Consider the following 20,409-nt stretch of genomic DNA (forward strand, 5'->3'; position numbering starts at 1 on the left):
CACAGGCGCAGGCTGAACTTAAGCCTGCCATGGACCGTCTCATGCAGTATGCATGAATACTGCATTTTGTAAATAGTTGTTTCCAAGACCCATTATTTTTTTGTGATTATAACAAATACATTTATTTTGGTGCACACATACGCCTTGTGTAATCATTACAGTTTGCATGCAATTGTGATATGTGGGGTGGGCTAGAAATTGTTAGCTGTGATGTGGTTGCGACGTCTGTGGCCTTCAGCTGGGTTCTCCCCGCGTGCATGGTGCGCATGTGCTGGTGGCCGGTCGTCCCCCTCAGATTCACTGCCTGAGATGTCAACTGGTATCCGGCGCTTGGTTGCAATGTTATGAAGCATTGCACAGACAGCCACAATGCGGCAGCACGCTGCAGGACTGTAATACATGGCCCCACCTGTCTTGTGCAGTATACGGAACCTGCTCTTGAGCAGGCCAAATGTCCTTTCAATACAGTTCCTTGTCCGGATGTGCGCAACATTGTAGCGGCGTTGCTGAGGTGTGGCAGGGTTGAGGTAAGGGGTCAGGAGGTATTCCCGTAGGGCGTAGCCACTGTCACCTGTATGAGAGGAGCAGATGTTGATTGCCTGTGCAGCGCAGTTACTTCATAGCAATGTGACATTGTCGACAAAGTGTACTTACCAAGTAGGTGTCCTTCCCCAAACTCTCCCCTGATCAGTCGTGTGTGGAGTCCTCTGTGCCTGAAGATGAAGGAGTCATGGGTACTCCCTGGGTACTGGGCCACAATGTCAGTGATGATGGTCTTGGCATTGCAGACCATCTGTATGTTGAGGGAGTGGTACGACTTCCTGTTGCGGTACATATACTCCGTGCCAGCTGGTGGGCAGATGGCGACGTGGGTACAGTCTATGCAGCCAAGGACATGGGGAAAATGGGCAACATTATAAAATTGTAGTTTTGTGAGGTCCAAATCCTGTTGGCTCGTGGGAAATGTGATGTGCCGGTGGAGCTGGGTGAGCATGGCGTCAACAAAAGTGTGGAGGCAGCGTGACATGGTGGGCTGGGATATCCCCCCAGCAGCGGCTACTATGCCCTGGAAACTGCCGGATGCCAGGAGGTGCAGGCTGCACAATACCTGCACATGTGTGGGCACAGAATTGTTTCGCCTTGTTGGGTGCTGCATGATGGGGTCGAGTTCTTGTATCAGCCAGGTGATCATTTCCCCATTCAGCCTGTATTTAGCATAAATCTGTTCTCTGGTTTGCCCCAGCAAGGTGACCCGCTGCCGGTAAATCCTTGCCTGCCTCATGCGTCTCCTCCGTGCTGCTCGCTGTAGCCTTCGCCGCCTCACCACCATGTACATCCCAGGCATTGTGGAACGCCTATTGCTGCTGCTGAATGTCCTTATGTGTGATTGGTCAGGCCTGGACCTGTTGGTGATTGGCTAACAGTTTTTCAAATTTTGGTTAATCATGGCTTTTATGGTTACCACCTGCTTTGAGTTGTCCTTAAATTGCGCCGCGCAAATGTGCGATTTAGCGCTTTTTCGCTAATGTATTTCTTTCATGAATGCCGATTGTGACAATATTGCGTTTCGCTATTCAATTCGCAGATTCCGTGGTTGGTCGCTATTTCATTATCGCTAATGCTCGACTTCCCGGAGTCTGCGACTTTTACAGCGTAATCGCTATTCCGCTCGCTATTATTTTTTAGCGATTTCGCTATTTCGTACTTGAATGCCGATTCCGTGTTTTGCACCCGCAATTGCGTTTTCGCAGCCATTGCGGGCGCTATTTCGCTTCATGAATCAGGCTGTGAATCTTTATCTGGTCACGCATAAGCTCCATGAGTGCTCCCACTTCCTTGGGGTCTTTGATATTATGCATTTTATTCCTCCACATTATTCTGAGGGAGGCAGGAAAATTCATCTGGACGGTTGCACCTAATGATTTTAGTTCTGGCATTAACTGTCCTAGTTCCCACTGCCTATCCTGAGTGACTTTTGCGATGTCAGATCGAATTTTAAACAACCAGTTTTCGTTGCTGATATCTCCTCGTTTCAATGCCTCACTCAGGAACCTTTCTTTAAGAGTATATGTCTTAAAATTCACTTGAATTTTCCTCGGGTTCTTTCTCTCTTTTGTTTTGCCGAAGGGGTCTCGATGTACCCGCTGGATGTCGTCTCTTAACCCAAGTGATTTACTCCATGGAAAATGATCTTCCAACAGTGCAACCACAAATTTTTTAACATCTGAGTCCTCTTGGCCTTCCAGAACATTGATAAGTCTGAGGTTGCATCTTCGGGATTGATTTTCTAAAGCCTCAAGCTTCTCTTCAATATTCCTGTCCTTGGCTTTCAGGGACCTAATTTCCTTCTCAGTAGCTTCCATCTTTTTGTTCAGACCCTCCACCACTGCTTCTGCTGTAGTTACTCTCTCTCCCAAGGCAGTGAGCTTATCATCCAACCTCTCAAACTTCTCATGCATCTTGGTTTGGTTACTTTCCGAAATCTCAAATCTTGCTCTCATCTCTTCCATCATTTTTTCTAAAGAATCTCTGTGCTGTTACTTGAAAAATCCTGTGCCGGTGCCTGTGCAGGTTTTAAATCCGTAACCTGGTCCCAGGAGACAGATTTAGGCAGGTTTGTGAGAGGGTTGATACCTGAACTTTGTCACGGACTTTGGGATGGACTAGAAGTTGGGCTAGAGCCCAAATTAGTTTTTGGGCTAGTGCCTTTATTATACCCAGGACTAGGAGTATCTGGACTAGGTGAGGATACTTGACTCGGGGGTGAACCGGGACTGGTTCTTGGATACAACAATTGTCCTGTTCAGTTGTCGCCCCTTCCGGGCTCACTTGGCTCTGTACTGAGTCAGTATCTAGGTTATTTTCCACTTCCATATCCGCTCCTACTTCACCTTCAGACGCAACAGATGTGTGGTTGCTTTTTTCGCAGTTTCCCTCCCGGCTATTCTTTTGAAGCTTAAAGTAAGACCTCAGTGAAGGGGTAACTTTCACCTAGGGAGCTTTACACTCTATGCCTGCCTCTTTGTTATCCCTCACTTGTCCTTTTTTATTGTTAGATTTATTTACTTGAAGCTTCTGGATTTTACGAGTGATTCTCCTGGTGATTTTAGGAATTACCGGTTGTTTGGTAGCCAACGGGAGACTTGTCTTAAGAAATTGTCTGTTTCTGAGGCAATAAGCAGACCTACCCTTATCGGTTAAAGGCATTCTTACATGAGAGCACCAGATTCACTCATGAAATCTAAAGGAATAGGAATTTCCAGTGTTGCACATATGGGCATCACATTGGGCTTCAAGAAACCCAAGAGTATAAAAATACAAGTCAAATGGAGTACTGTAAGCAATCTTGCAGATGCACACTGGTTATGGTTTAATATCAAGCTCTGAGATTGATAAATAAAATGTTTGGATGTGATATACATTAGAGCCAGCTACCCAATGGGGCTACCATCAGTGACCACCAGTATGTCTGTAAAAAAACTGTCTCAACAATCAGTCCCAGTCCTCCAATAGCAACATACATCTCTGCCTTTCAGCAACTACTGCTCTTATTCAGAAGAAAGGTGTTACTTATCAATAAATTACAGACCCATCAGTACCCAAAAGCCCGCCTGTTGCACAAATATATAAATGCAAGGCCTAACACCTGCTCAAAAATAGCCACGAACCTGACAGAACTATTATTTGTATGCTCTCACTTGTTGGCTTTCCTCAAAGATCTCCATCGCCCTGACTACCCTGAGCAGAGAATCTCAAACTGAGAAACAATAACGGTCTTCTAGAAAGATGGAATAAACAACAGAGGGAAGCCGTTTAACCCCATGGATGCTCAGCATATTCCCCTGCTGTGCTGAGAAATCGGAAATCCCACACAAGATGACGAGCTGGGCTCGTCATGAGCGTGCGAGGAGGCTACTTCATGACGAGCCCAGCTCGTCATGAGCGTGGAAGGGGTTAAGGATGGTACTGAAAATAGAAAATGTTTAAATCTAAAATGATAAAAAATTAGAACTTGGCTATGAAAAAATGCCCCTATTTGTATGGGTACTCCCATTTTTTCCTGAGATGAATTGCTGGTTATAAGACTCTGCACACTGGGGCACTGCACTTAAGTGCCCAATGTATGTGCTCTGACTCGCGCAACAGGTTTAATGTGGCTACTTCTTGCTTGGCTTATTTACCTTTTCTATATGGTATTAATGTAACATGTCGAAATGGGAAACAACCTTTACAACACAGGCATTAGATCGCACTACCTTTACAATGCAGGCATTACATCGCAACATCCTTTACATCGCATGTCATTACAACGCAGGGATTACATTGCATGTCACTACAATGCATACTATTACAACGCATGTCACTACAACGCAGGCATTACATTGTGAGTCATTACAATGCATACCATTACAACGCATAGTACCCTTACACTATCCAACACTAACCCTATTGTTAAACTCACTGGAGTTAGAATAGTATTTATTACTCCTACACTATCCAACACTTACCATACTGTTGCATTCACTGGAGTTACAATAGTAATTTTTACCCCTACACTATCCAACACTTACCCTACTGTTGCACTCAATGGAGTTAGAATAGTAATTTTAACCCCAACACTTTCCAGCACTTACCCTACTCTTGCACTCACTGGAGTTAGAATAGTAATTATTACTCCTACGCTATCCAACACTTACCTGAAATGCAATGTATTGGTATGCGTTGTAATGGTATGTGTTGTAAAGGTATGCTGCAATGTCAGGGAATGCATTGTAAAGGTAGTTTTTAAAAATGTGATGTAGTGGTATGCGATGTAAAAGAATGCGTTGTAAAGGATTTTGCGATGTAAAAACTGCATTGTAAAGGCATGTGTTGTAAATGTATGCGTTGTGACATCATACATTCGTTGAAATACACCTATGGCATTGAAAGTTGAATGCCACTTGTGGACCACAGCACTTATTGTGCATGACTTTAGCCCTACTAGAGTAGCATGAATGCTACAGTGTAAAACCTGCAATGAGGCATATTAAAATATCCTTTCTGATAAGTAGAAACTTCTCTTTTAAATATGTACGCCTTGTTGCTCAAAAAGAATGGGTATTTAAAATCGGAACACATAGAAAATCAATACTTCCATGTCCTTACAGTGCCAAAGCCCAAAAAACTATTTTCACAGTAGCATGTCTCGCTGTCCTATGTAGAAAACCAGATAGTACCAATAGTGCTATCTCGGCAATGGGACAAGTTAGAAAAATAATTAAACAACGATTTTAATAGTTATGAAAAATTCAATGATGAAGTCAGATTTTTGTAAAAATATTAATTATTAATTAATTGTTTAGAAAGTTATCCTTTATCTACCTGAACTGTGATAAGGCTAATTAGCATAAGCCGCAGCTTGTGCTCAAGCCCACGAATAGGTGCAAAAGAGGTGTGAAATGCCTCCTTGAATCAATCAATCAATCAATCATACAATTTGTATAGCGCGCTACTCACCCGGAAGGGTCTCAAGGCACTTTGGGGAGGGGTTCGCTACTGCTCGAACAGCCAGGTCTTGAGTTGTTTCCTGAAGGCGAGATGGTCCTGTGTCAGCCGGAGGTGGATGGGGAGGGAGTTCCATGTCTTGGCTGCCAGGTAGGAGAAGGATCTTCCTCCGGCGGTGGCTCTTCGGATGCGTGGTACGGCGGCGAGGGCTAGGCTTGTAGAACGTATATGGCGGGTGGGCGTGTAGAAGGTCAGGCGGTCGTTGAGGTACTTGGGGCCCAGGTCGTGGAGAGACTTGTGTGCATGGGTAAGGAGCCTGAACGTTATCCTTTTGCTGACGGGGAGCCAGTGCAGGTCTCTCAGGTGGCCGGAGATGTGGCTGCGTCGGAGGATGTCCAGGATGAGTCGGGCGGAGGCGTTCTGTATGCGCTGGAGTCTTTTCTGTAGTTTGGCTGTGGTTCCCGCGTAGAGGGTGTTCCTGTAGTCCAGTCGGCTGGTGACGAGTGACTGGGTGACCGTCTTCCTCGTTTCGGTCGGGATCCATCAGAAGATCTTTTGAAGCATACGCAGGGTGCTGAAGCACGATGAGGAGACGGCGTTGACTTGTCTGGTCATCGAGAGGGAAGAGTCCAGGATGAAGCCCAGGTTGCGTGCGTGGTCGGTTGGCTTGGGTGCGGTGCCCAGGGCAGGGGGCCACCAGGAGTCGTCCCAGGCGGAGGGCGATGGTCCCAGGATGAGGACTTCCGTCTTGTCTGAGTTCAGTTTCAGGCGGCTGTTCTTCATCCACTCGGCGACGTCTTTCATCCATTCGTGAAGGCTCGTTCTGGTGGTGGCGGGGTCTCTGGTGAGAGAGAGGATCAGTTGGGTGTCATCGGCGTAGGAGATGATGTTGAGGTTGTGCTGGTGTGCGATGGTTGCAAGAGGTCTCATGTAGAAAATATTAGGTTTGCCTGAATGGGCAGAGATGACTCCTCTGAGCACAACGGAATAGGCCTGGTGGGTACTGTGGACACTGTGTTGACACAACCGTGTTAAATCCTGATTAGCAGGTCTGTTGAACCCCTGGTAATATTTGGCGCACACTTGAAAGGAAAAGAACAGGATGCCAAGACAATTCCTTGTGTATACACTATCTGGTTGCTAGAGGACTCAGCTTTTGACCTACCATATGTCTGCCTCTGCGTTTTTTGTGGGCACTGTTCCTATTTCAATTAGATTTTAGTGTTAGATGTATAAAAAGACACTATGATTACCATAGCACACTCCCCACTCACACCCTCAGCCAATTTTAGTGTGGCCTAGGAAACCATTTTGGATGTGCCATGACACATTGCACTTTGGGCTTTTTTCGGTAAAGCAAACAGGAACTCTGCAAAGGTAGGTAGGTCAGGGCTTAGGAGACTTTAGAGAGGAAGTATGAATGTCTTAGGGTGTCACACACCCTCAGGCTGGTGAACCGTACAAAGCCGGACCTTCACCAAGCTCTCTCAGAACGTGAACTTGTGAGAGCATCCAGATTCGCCATTGTTGCCATGTACTTCCAGTTCCATCAATTGCCGACAGCTGGAGAGGTTCAATACTGTATCCAATTTTTAAAAAGGGCGACAGACAGAACTCCATCAACTATAGCCTGATTGCCTTAGTGGATATGCAGCTGCAATTTTATGTGACCTTGAGACTTGGGCAACAACAAATGCAATCATTCCTTTCTGTCAAACAGGCTTTGGACCCAACTCCTCCACACTGGATAACATAATTACTCTATCCTATCTTGTCTACCAGGCAAACACGTGGAAATCCTCAGCTCTTTACTCATGCTTTGTGGACTATTCATCGGTGTTTGACCCGGTGGACAGAGGTATTTTATGAAGCAAACTCCAGGTGTAGGGTATTCTAGGTGACCACCTTAATGGCATTGTATCACTATACTCGTCAATTTGGGTGAGCATCAAGTTGTCAGATACAGCATTAACCAGGAAGATTATTATTAAACTAGGGCTAAAGCAAGGGTGTGTCCTCACTCTAATGTTGTTTAATCCATACACGGCGGACATGTCCCGGGTACTCAACAACGCCATTCTAATCCTCCCAAAAATAGGCAAAACTAAGATCACAATACTGCAGTGCGCAGATGCCATTGTTCTGCTCGACAACTCAAAATAGTAATTCAGAGAGCATTAAACTCCCATCACATATACAACATAACAAATAAGATGATAGTAAACGCCTCCAAAACAAAGGTGTTATCCTACGGAAGGATGGTAAAACAAACAAGCTGCAACTGGACTCTGGGTCTCTTAAAAATCACAGGAGCCAAATCCTATAACTACCTGGGCACATGGTTCTCAGCAAATTGCACACCTACAACACACATTCGCCATTTTTTAAGGATAAGGCAGCATTAATGACCACTAGGCTCTGCCAATTGCGCACAGCCCTTGAAAGCCCCACCTCAGCACCAACCAGGAAAGTGCTCAGGGCGTATTACTATCTGCAATCACCTACGGCAGCGATTCATTTCAGGGCCGACTCATTAACCCCTTCAGTGCTCATTACAAATATTGAGGTTTGCAAGGGATTCTGGGTAACAGAACCTGGTGAGAACCAGTCAAGTCACTCCATCTTGGATTACCCTGGGTGTCTAGTTTTCAACAATGTATAGGTTTGCTAGGTTTCCCTAGGTGCCGGCAGAGCTAGGGTTCAAAATCTACAGCTAGGCACTTTGCAAAGAAAGGGTAATTTTTCACTGTGATAATATGTTGTGTCCACATTGCATTTTGCGCCATTTCCTGTCGCGGGCACTAGGCCTACCCACACATTTGAGGTACCATTTTTCACAAGAGACTCTGGGAAATGCAGGGGGGGTAGAATTTTGTGAATCCACGCAGATTCCAAAACTTTCCACCACAGAAATGTGAGGAAAATGTGTTTTTTTCGACAAATTTTGAGGTTTGCAAGGGATTCTGGGTTACAGAACCTGGTGAGACCCAGACAAGTCACCCCATCCTAGATTCCCTTGGGTGTCTAATTTTCAAAAATCTATAGGTTTGCTAGGATTTCCTAGGTGCCGGCAGAGCTAGGGTTAAAAAACTACAGCTAGGCACTTTGCAAAAAAAGGGTCATTTTTCACTGTGAAAATGTGGTGTGCCACGTTGCATTTTGGGCCGTTTCCTGTCACGGGCACTAGGCCCACCGACATAAGTGAGGTGTCATTTTTCTCCGAAGACTCTGGGGAATGCGGGGTGGGTGAAATTTTGTGGGTCCACACAGATTCTAGAACTTTCCACCAAAGAAATGTGAGGAAAATGTGTTTTTAACAATTATTTCAGTTTGCAAGGGATTCTGGGTAACAGAACCCAGTGAGAGCCAGTCAAGTGACCCCATCCTGGATTCCCTCAGTGTGTAATTTACAAACATGTATAGTTTTTCTAGGTTTACTTAGGTGCCGGCAGAGCTAGGGTTAAAAAACTACAGCTAGGCACTTTAGAAAAAAAAGGTCATTTTTCACTGTGAAAATGTGGTGAGTTCACGTTGGGTTTTGGGCCGTTTCCTTTGAAGGGCACTAGGCCTACCCACACAAGTGAGGTATAATTTTTCTTGGAAGACTTTGGGGTACGCGGCATGTGTAGAATTTTGTGGATCCACGAAGATTCCAGAACTTTCCACCACAGAAATGTGACAAAAATGTGTTTTTTTGACAATGTTTTAGGTTTGCAAAGGATTCTGGGTAACACAACCTGGCGAGAGCCAGTCCAGTCACCCCATCCTGGATTCTCCTGGATGTCTAGTTTTCAAAAATGTAGTTTGCTAGGTTTCCCTATGTGCTGGCAGAGCTAGGGTTCAAAAAGTACCACAAGGCACTTTGCAACCAAAGCGTAATTTTTCATTGTGAAAATGTGGTGTGTCCACGTTGCGTTTTGAGCCGTTTCCTGTCATTGGCACTAGGCCTTCCCACATAAGTGAGGTACCATTTTTATCTATCGGGAGACATTGGGTAACACAGAATTGTAGGGCAACTATTATTATTTATTGACTTTTGATGCATTTCTGCCTTCCAAATGAAAGACAATGTGTAAAAAAGAAGTCATTTTGAAAAATGACCTATAATTCTCATGCTAGTATGGGCAGTCCCAATTTCAGAAATGTGCAAATATCTACTGTTTCTAAACTCTATATTTTTTTCCCATTTCAGAAATACATAGGTGTCTTTCATACCGATTTTTCCATGTATACATTTTCCCAGAAAAATTGCTATATACCCGGTACATAATAAAAAACCATGGCAAGTCGCTGCTCAGTTATTAGCTTTGGATTCGGCGGGTTCTTGGTGAACCTACAAGTCCTATATATCCCCATAACCAGAAAGGTCCAGCGGATGTAACAATATATTGCTTTCAAAAAGTTGTCATAATTAAAAGAAGTTACAGGTGAAAACGTTGACACAAATGTCTGTATTTTACAACTAATTTTCAATTTGTCCTATATTCAACGGTTAGTTTCTATAAAGAATCCTGGAAGGATCTACACAAAGGACCCCTTGCGGAATTTAGAATTTTGTCTACTTTTTTAAAATGTACAGCTCTTCAGGATCAATTATGGCTTTCATACCCATTTCTACCATTAACTGGAAAGAGGTTGAAAGCACACATAATAGCAAAAATAGGGTATGTCCCAGAAAAATGCCAACCTGTATAAAATATTTTCGTTTTCTGACAAAAGTCTGCTTGTCCCTGAAAGCTGGGAAGATGGTGATTTCAGCACCACAACCCTTTTTTGATACCATTTGCAGGGGAAAAAACATACGCTTTCATCTGTAGCCCTTTTTTCCCATTTCCCCCCCAAAAACAACATGAAGCTGTACTTTGGCTAATATCTGGGTCCCCTCCAGGGAAATCCACAAACCCTGGGTACCTGTAGAATCCCCATGATGTTTGAAAAGAAGGACAGAAATTTGGCGTGGATACCTTTTGTGGTCAAAATTTTACAAGGTCCTAAGCGCAAAATACCCCAAAAAAGGCTTAGCACAGGGGTGAAAAGGCGTAGCAGTGAAGGGGTTAAAATTATTTTAAAAATGACATCTAAAAGTCTACAAAAGAGTTTTGAAGTTGCCTTGTTACACCAGAGGACCTCTGGTGAGACTGGAATTTGGCCTGGAGGGCATTGAATGGTCTAGCATGGGGTCCTTTCTAAAGTATTATTACAGATGCATCGCTGTAACGCCAGGCACCTTAAAATGTATCCTGAAAAATATATAAAAATTTAAAAATAACCCTCTGTCGACTTATCTAATGGCTGCAGCAGTTACTCTTAAAATCGACTTGACCTTTCTAATCACTTCATCACTCACGCACACTGCAGTAAGTGTATTGAAAAAATAGAGAAAATCTCTCTCGAAGACCGCGGACACAGAAAATATAAAGTCCGCACTGCCTCTAAGGGCTCTGGCAGCATCACATAACAACGACAACCATGTTGGTCTGCAGGCACAATCTTACCTTAACTGTACAATCGGGAAAGCTTGCCTAGCTCAAATTATGGCCATAAGGATCCTGGCATTACAAATTATAAACTTCAATCCAAACTGGCAACTGCTCTCCAAGATTGTTAAGTGCAGAATTTACAGCCACAACTCTGAAACTTTTATACACTTAGGGGTATATTCACAAGAACGTGTGCAAAACATCACCAAAAAATGCTAACGCAACTTTACACATCGCAGCCGATCGCGGGAAAATAACCCCGTGTCAACGTGGAATTCACAACACGGCGGTACCATGCAATAGCAGCATGAGAACACGCCAAATGACCGCGTAAAAATCAACGCGACAAACAAAACATTTGAAAAGGGAACGCCCAAAAAGTTGCGATGCCACAAAGCGCGATACCAAAATCAGAGACCAGCGACAGTCCTGCAATCCCCACGCATCATGTGGGAAAATGCACTATAAAAGGAAAAAAAAAACATTCTAACTGCGTAGCACCATCGATGCACCCGGACTGAGTGCAGAGGACAAGCCGAACCTTACAAGCCCCATGGAGGACCAGCTAGGAACCCCGCTTTCAGGGAAGGGCAAGGAGAAGATGAAGAGGAAGATGGGGTTCAGTGCTCATGAAGACCGGATCATAGTCACGGAGGTGATAGAACACCATCAACAACTGTTCGTCACCTCCACTGCGGCACTGGCAACCCAAACGGAAATAAGGCAGGCCATCGTCACGAGTGTCGAGGAGGTCAATGGAGGAGGTCAAGAGGCGCTGCTATGAAGTGCACAGCCAAACCAAGGAGAAGCTTGCCGCCAAAAGGAAGGTAGCAACTGCGACTGGAGGTATTCTTCCTGCACCACAGGAGGAGCTGGAGCTAATGGCGGCCACAGTCATCAGTGTGGAGACGGTGGCAGGAGTTGGGGGCCTGGACACAGATCTAAATGGCCTGACCCAACAGCAGCAGGGTGAGTAACCACCAGGGACTGGGTGGCGGGGTAGATGTGCACAATGCCACACATGCACAAGTATGTGTAGCACACTGCACACCCACGATGACTGTGGAACATGTCCCTGATACCCTTGGCACACTGCAGCAAACATAGGAACATCAAATAGGCAACCGTCCACTATGTGCACATATTGGCCCCCTCAAAATTACCAGCGACACAAGGTTAAAGTTCCGCGAAGGGTTATCAGTGTTCAGAAATAGATGGCGCACAACATGTAGTGGTTGAGTAGTCACGATAGAGTAATGCTGTTTGGTGCTGCTTGTTCAGAGAGAACCCTAAAACTCTGAAACCAAAGGGTGAGAAGGCTAACCCTTATGATAAGTGAACTGACCAGTCAAGCGCACACAACAATTTTTTTGATATGAGTGATCAAGTTAAAGTCTTTCAAGGATAAGATCATACACGAATGTTCTTTCTATTTCTGTTTTTAATCGGACTCTTCAGGGCTGCAAAGTTATGGTGTATCGTGTTTTCGGGGGACCGGTGATAATTCCAACCCGGTCCTGATCGGGTAATGCCTATTGTCAATGCATCGACGGCGTCGTGCCGTGAGGTAACGAGGAGGGTATTGCCGGATACGTTTCCCATATCCGGCAATACCCTCCTCGTTACCTCACGGCACGACACAGTCGATGCATTGACAATAGGCATTACCCGCCATTGTCGGAATACACTTTTCGATACTACTGCCATTTATAACTTGTGCGGACCCTTGCACATCTAGCTTTTAAACCCAATCAGGACCGGGTTGGAATTATCACCGGTCCCCCGAAAACCCGATACACCATAACTTTGCAGCCCTGAAGAGTCATTGGGTTAACACCCTTACTGACGAAACACGTGTCGGCTGGTTTCTTTCTGTATTGATCTCCAGTGAACAGGAGACCCATTAACATACCGATTAAAAACAGAAATAGAAAGAACATTCGTGTATGATCTTATCCTTGAAAGACTTTAACTTGATCACTCATATCGAAAAAATTGTTGTGTGCACTTGACTGGTCAGTTTACCAACGACACAACACAACCATGCACATGTGATGAATACAGAAAAGCAGTGGCTGTGTGAGCCACACTGACTATGCAAGTGACCCTGCATAACACATAGCATAGCAGCAGTGAATATACATGCCATGGTGCATGATTCGACATAGCGGTGGCCCAGTGTGGATCACATCCATAAAGGAGCAAGTCACACTCTGACATATCCACGTGCACCCACAAACCTTGCCATCCAAAACATGCAGCAGACGAACAATGCACAAGGTCAAAATATCTGTCCAAGAGCACATATGACCCAAGTCGCAAACATGTCAGCCACTGAAAAGCACACAATTCAAAGGCACACCGCCTCAAAGGGATAAGGCTACATGAAATCAAAGCTGCAGGGGCAAGTCCCCCACAATGCAGCACACACACACTCAGCAATCACAGACCAGCAGCAATGACGAAAATGAGGTTGAAAGTGCAACACCTACACCACAGGACAGAGGACACAACAGGCTCCACGTAGTAACTGGCCACTCACATCTGGCATTGACTGACACTGTGTGATGATAATGTACGGGTACTACCACACATTTGTCATGTAGTCAAAAATCCCACTGTCTGCCATCAAATAGCCAGCTCCATCAAAACAGTCACAATGTGCATTGTCATGCAGTCTGTATGTAAATATCTGTTAAGCGTCAACATACAGGGGTTAATATGTTAACCTGCATCTCCCCTTAACATTGCAGAGGGACAATCAACACTTACTGTAGAGCAGACCACATACCCCATCATTGATGATGAAGAGTACAACCTGCACATATGTCAAGACACCCTCCAATAGATAATTGACAGCCTCCCCAGCCCACCCCCAGGAGCAGGGCAGGTCAGCTGCCTCGAGGTGACTCCACCACCTGCACAGACCACACAGCAGGAAACACACACAACCACGGCACCCAGGACCCCCACAAACAATACATGGAATTTCAATGCTGTATGTTGGGGATGCCAGGTTGAGTTGGCAGATCAGCTGCGGGTGGGTTTCGAGCTTTGGCAGCCAAACTCGACGCCATACTTGGGTGTCTGAGTCCCATCAGGGACCACGTGCAGTCTGTATCGGACAACCACTGTCTGCACCATGCTCACTGACAATCCTTGACTGACCTCGCCGGTGCCATTACTTGGATACAGGAACTGTGCATTCAGACAGGCACCTGTGATGACAGCACAGAGTTTGCACAGATGAGGAGGACAGTGGAGACCATGGAGCAGATGCAGGCTGGAAGTATGTCTTCCAGGGCTAAACACCAGCGAGATGTAGCTGGGATCTTCCATGCCCTGCAGTTCATCATCTTGCCATTACTGCCACTGAGTCAGTCCCAGATGACTGCAACAGGAACTTCAACACACACATCTCCGACCCCTGATGTGTCAGTGGCACCCAGTGATGCAGCCCCATCACCTTCTCACCCAGATGTGTCAGTGGCACCCAGTGCTGCCGCCATTACACTGCCACACACACCGGACACATTGGACACTGAACCCATATCAGTGGAGTAAGATGCGGATGGTAATTACTGTGTGAGGAAGGAGGTAGCAGCATCCATCCCCACCAGATGGCCTGATCCTGCCTGGTTCAGCCCTATGCATCTTGCCTCGGACCACACCTCCTACTGTCCACTGGAAAACTCTGCGACATCCATCCGGAACCAGACATGCACTGCCACATCTTCACTGCCTGACAATTACACTGCAATCCTGCTGCGGACTGCACCCACCCTCTTCCCTTTTACTTTTCCATCCCCAAAGTACTCTTGTTGGACCACCACTGGGCTTCCATGTTATGTGGGCTTGGATGACCATGTACAGTTCCAGTTCCGTCGTACACCAGAATGTGATTAAAACATTCTAAATCACATAGATGTGTCATGACTATGTTCACTCATATATGTAAGTATGGCTGGATGTAAGGAAAATGAGTGCACAAGAAGGTACACCCTGGAGAATTACAGCAATGCGCATGTCTATCCCTGAGACACATGGCCAATTGGATGACTGTGAAGGCAATTACTAGCTGTGTCCCCCTTGCACATTACCAGCAATCTCACATCCCCCCAACGTAGGCACACATCCATGTATTAAATAGAGGTGTGTGTAGGAATGACCAATCGGTAGCAGTCCAGCAGTGGTGTCCTACATCACATGTGACAACATAACTTCACCTCGCATACATACTCACACACATCTGTGCGGACATATTCTGTTATGATTCATGACATTGCTCCACATGGTCAGAGGTTGGACACCACACTCACATTGCTGAAGACACATAAGTGCACAGGTGTGCCAGCAACTGTCCCAAACCGATGTCTGGCTCACCCCCATCGTACATGCATCAGTCAGACCCTCCCTGTGTAGGGACGATGCTCATTGTGGCACATGAGTCGTCTATTTAATCAACACTCATCACAGTTAGACACCAGTGAAGTTGCGCAGACTTTATTGGCATGTGCGTGTGAGTACGCACAAGGCACCGGCCCCAATAAGCAGGGACATGCTTAAGACACTTGCACACAGCATGAGAACATGTCGAGGTGCAGGAAATGGGGAGACAAAAAATGGAAACTAATCATCACGGATGGCAACGCTCTCAGCCCACCTTGCCTTGCTGGATGAGTCATATTTTGTTTGGCGCCTGCCCATTGCCCCGTGTGAGGGGGCACGACTTACAGCCCATGGGGTCTGCATAGTGCTCTGCCACCGGACTGCACAGACTGTCTACTCTGCTGACAGTTTTCAGGTTGAAGGGTCCGACAAGTTCACATGTTGTGCTATAATGCCATTTGTGTACTCTCCTTCCATCAGTGTGTCCGAATTGGTCTTGTTGACAAGAAAGAAAAAGAGGGTTTCATTAGGTGACACCCCATGGGGCGCGGTCCCCTCACCCTATCTTAAGTTAACTGCGATCTCACGTATCTCTCAAAACAGGACGACTCCCATCTGCCTACCCACTTGATGGTGTCCGTGGGGAGGCCTAATGCGACTGCAGTTGTGGCCGCCCCAATCTGGAAAGAATGAGACGCGAAATGTGCTGTATCCTCCCCCAACAAGGCCAGCGATTGCTTGCATAGGCTTGTAAAGTGAAACCTCGTGAGGGCAGACCCATCCGCATGCACCAGCAGTCTACCGTCTCCCTCCCTCAGACGTACCTGCATGAAATCCTGCATCAGTGGTACGGGTTAAAACGGTCCTCAGCGCTATTGTCAATGGGACCCAGACCCCTTTTCCCAAAGGGTCTGTTTTAGCCCTCACTTTCATATGAAGCATCATCTGATCCGCCCTTTTTGATCCACTTTCATGGCCGGTATTAGCTCTGATATCCGGAAAGCCACAAAGAAGGCCAAAGTGTACCCCAGTCGCAAAAACTGCGTCTCATAAGGGGACCTGCATACGCGTGGTAATACGTCCAAAATCTTTATTAACCTACTGGCGTCTATAGGTCTCCTGCTATCTTTCACCCCCGGGGACCACTATTCCCATCCCTTCACTGCCCGTCTTACTCTAGGGTCCTTTGTGGAATCATCCACCCCTTTCAAACCCGCAAAGAAAGCAATTGCTGACAACTGCCTCTTAACCAATGACAATGATTTTCAAATCTCTCTCTGCTGTATCATGAAAAGGAGAACCCCCGCGGGGTAAATTGCTCTTCTATCCTGGCTCTCCTCAGGACTGCTAAGTAGGCCTGCCATGCCCTCTCATACATACTCTTGGTCTCGGGCGTGATGGACGCCACTATCAAATCAGGGGCAACGGGGCACCAAGTTTCCACAGCTGTTCTGGGAAGAACGTCATCTGCCTGTCCGCTTGTGGCCATTGGGCTCTGAATTCTGTCAACTTAAAATGAGACAGGGCATCAGCTACTGTGTTGTTGACCCCTGGCACATGTTTGGCAGTAAAGTATATATTAGGCAGCAAGCAGCCCCGCACCAACTCCTTAAGTAAACGGAGCACCCACGGACATCTAGCCCTCCGGTTATTCACTGCCTTGACTGCCGACATACTGTCCGACCAAAAGGTAATAAGCTTATTGTCAAAGAACGGGCCCCAGAGATGCAGCACCACCACAATGGGAAACAGCTCTAAAAATGTGATATTGCGAGTCAACCCTGTTTTTTACCCAACCTGCTGGCCAATGTTTCATGCACTACTTTGATCCTAAGACCGCCTGAACCATACGCTGCCAGCTGCTTCTGTGTAGAGTTCCAAATCTACACTTGACTGAGTTGGTTGCTGCCAGATCACTGTGCCATTGAAACCTGCCAGAAATTCCTTCCATGTGCCCAAGTTATTTTTAACCTCCATCGATAACCTAGTATGGTGGTGTTTAGCCCTTAAGCTGGACATTGCCCTGGTGATGTTACATGAAAAGGCCCTACCCATGGGTATCACACGGAGTGCGAAGGTCAGCTGTCCCACCAAGACCTGTAACTGATGTAGAGTGACGCTGATGTAGAGTGACCTTGCGTGCCGCTGGACACTCATTTATGGATGCCTCAAAAGCTCTCACTTTCCCCTGCGGGAGGCAACATACTCCCTCCACCGTGTCAATCTTTATACCAAGGAAAGTTAAGCATGTGGACGGGCCTTCAGTTTTTCCCCTGCCAGCGGTACCCCCAGTGCCTCCGCAAACCGCAAGAACCCCAGCAGAGCCTTCCCGCAGGCAGGCGAACCCAGTGGACCCATAAACAGGAAATCATCTCAATAATGCACCCCATCACGTGATCCCCCTATGTCCTGCACTGCCCATTCTAAGAAACAACTGGAGGTTTCAAACACCGTGCATGCGATGGAACACCCCATTGGCATACATAGGTCCATGTAGAACTGCCCCTCATATCTGAAACCTAACAGCTTAGTATCCGCCGGCTGCACAGGCAGGAGGTGAAAGGCTGCCTCCACATCCGCTTTGGCCATTAGCGCTCCCTCCCCCAGTTTCTGCAGCTTCTGAATAGCAGTGTCAAATGTGGTGTACCGCACTGCACAGAGTTCTGGATCCAACCAGTCATTAACTAACAGACCAGGTGAACTTGACATGTAATGAATCAGGCAATATTTCCCCACTTCCTTCTTTGGAAGCAAGCCCAAAGGCAAACAAACCAGATCCTGCCTTGGCGGATGCTGAAAAGGGCCCGCCACCCTCCCCAGCGCTACCTCCTTCACGATCTTTTCCCTAGCCACCTCTGGATTCCACAAAACAGACCGCTGGTTGGGTGGAAAGACTGACGAAGGCGGGGCATTTGAAGGGATATGAAACCCAAATTTAAAACCTTGACCAGGTGAGCCTCCTGCCCCCTCTCATATCTACTGAGCAGGTGGGCCAGGACATGCAAGTGTATGGGCGTGGGCAAAGTGTTAGGATGACTGGACAGGGCGTTCCTTGGGCTGCACCTGGGCTGGGACGTGCTGCTCTTTGGGTTTCCCAACCTTTTTGTAACACTTGTTCTCGGGGTGGCCTTGTACTCCACAGAAGGTGCATATGTGCTTGAAATTGCAATGCGATCCCCTATTGCATTCATTCTTATTAAACTGCCAGCAAGCTTGTTTCTTACCGCTCCTCCATTTGTCCCCTCGAAAGGAATGAGTGGTGTTGCTAACCTGTGTTGACGAGTGAAACCCAGCGTACCATATATTTATCTCCCTCTGATCCCATGCCACTTCTGGCCTTACCGCCTTCATTTGTCAAAATCTGTTGTCATATTGCAACCAAGCCAAACCCTGGAATTCTGATGCGGCTCCGTGAATCATTGACATGTAGCTTATCAGCTGCTCCGCCAATCTTGAGAACCGCTCTACCATGATTGCTGCATAGATAGCGAACCCAGTAATCCAATTCTTGATAGATCATTCCAACCAAACTTTTTTGTGTTTAACCTCGCTCTCCTTACCTGCCCTGTTCTTCCCGGGTACCACACCCGCATTGATTAAATCAAATACATCTATGAATTCTCCCCTGAAAATCTTCTCTCTGGTTTTTGCCGGCACATGCCATGTAATACCCACTGATGGTGCCAGCGCCAATGACGAGGAACCATAGATCACTGGGCTCTGTGTTAAGGGATGTTGTACTGATACCACCGCTCCTTGGGGACCCGGCGGTGTGGGTAGGATTGGCCCTGGCAATCCTGTATTATGGATTGGACTTTGTGACACTGCCGCCACTACCATGGGAGATTGTGCCATCCCACCTAACTGGACCCAAACTAGCGCCATCCCACTACCTTGATGTGCTATCACAGGTCCGGGAGCCTGCGTGGCCGGTATTTTTGTCACCGCCATCTCTCCTTGTATGTGCGTGGCAGGGGCTGCCGCTGCCAGTATTGTCGGTGATGCTTTGGGCTGCTGAGTTCTATTGAAGCCCCTCTACTGGAAGCGATTCCCCATTTGCCTGACCCTTCTGCGTAGCAGTGCCAGAAGCATGACTATTGCCCGTGTTTACCAGGGGTTGGCCCACTGCCACCGCCTCACCTGAAGTGCTCGCCCACAATTCAACGACCTTCTTCGCCTTCTCCTGTTGCGCATATTGCAAACGTTCGGGTGTCCTCCTTGTGCATTTGCACAATGGAACCTCTTGCTGTGGACTCCCTTTGGCCCCTTGCATCAATGTTTGTAGGGCCCAGTCAATGCCGCCTTTATTTGCGACCTCCCACAATGCTGACAGCGATTGAAATTCTTCCAGTGTAGCGGGAGCCTCTCTGGCACGACGTGCCAGCTTTGGTGGTATCCTGCCCTCAAAATAAAGCAAAGGAGAGTTACAAGGCACCCACTGCGTTCTTCTCCTTTGCCCTCTTGACGGGCCGTGTGTGAAGCACTTGCTTTGCTCCCCTCTTTCCACATGCTCTGCTCTTATACCATGGTCAACCCCCCCTACGCATAACCCCCTTTCCTTTGATAATAGCTGAACTGCCCACTACGTAGGCCTGCCCCTCGCTCGTGTATGAAACCAGGAGGGGGGAGGAGGTAGCAGCTTCCGTGCTCCAAGCTGCATGCGCCCATTAACCCGAGTGAAACCGGTGCCCGACACCCTGTGCAGCATCTGCATTAAAAAATCAGCACCAAATTATTCCTTTTCGCCTCGGACAGCAGGGGAGGCCTCTGGCCTCACGCAACTCCCTGTGCCAACACCCGTTACCAACAGCCCCACAAACTACCGACCTGACAGCAAACCTAGTTCAGACACAATCAAGGCACAATAATTAACTTGATTCAGACATTAATTATTAAATGAAATGACGAGGCAGTTTTGAGCCTTTCTGCAATTCGTCTTCCCATCAACACCCCATAATAAAGTAATTGGGTAATTAGTGACACAGTGCAAGCAGCGAAACTGCCCACTACATAAAGATTGAGTTTTATTTTAGGGGTCTCATTGCCTAACGCC

Source organism: Lissotriton helveticus, chromosome 7 (assembly GCF_964261635.1).
Source record: "Lissotriton helveticus chromosome 7, aLisHel1.1, whole genome shotgun sequence".
NCBI lineage: Eukaryota > Metazoa > Chordata > Amphibia > Caudata > Salamandridae > Lissotriton > Lissotriton helveticus.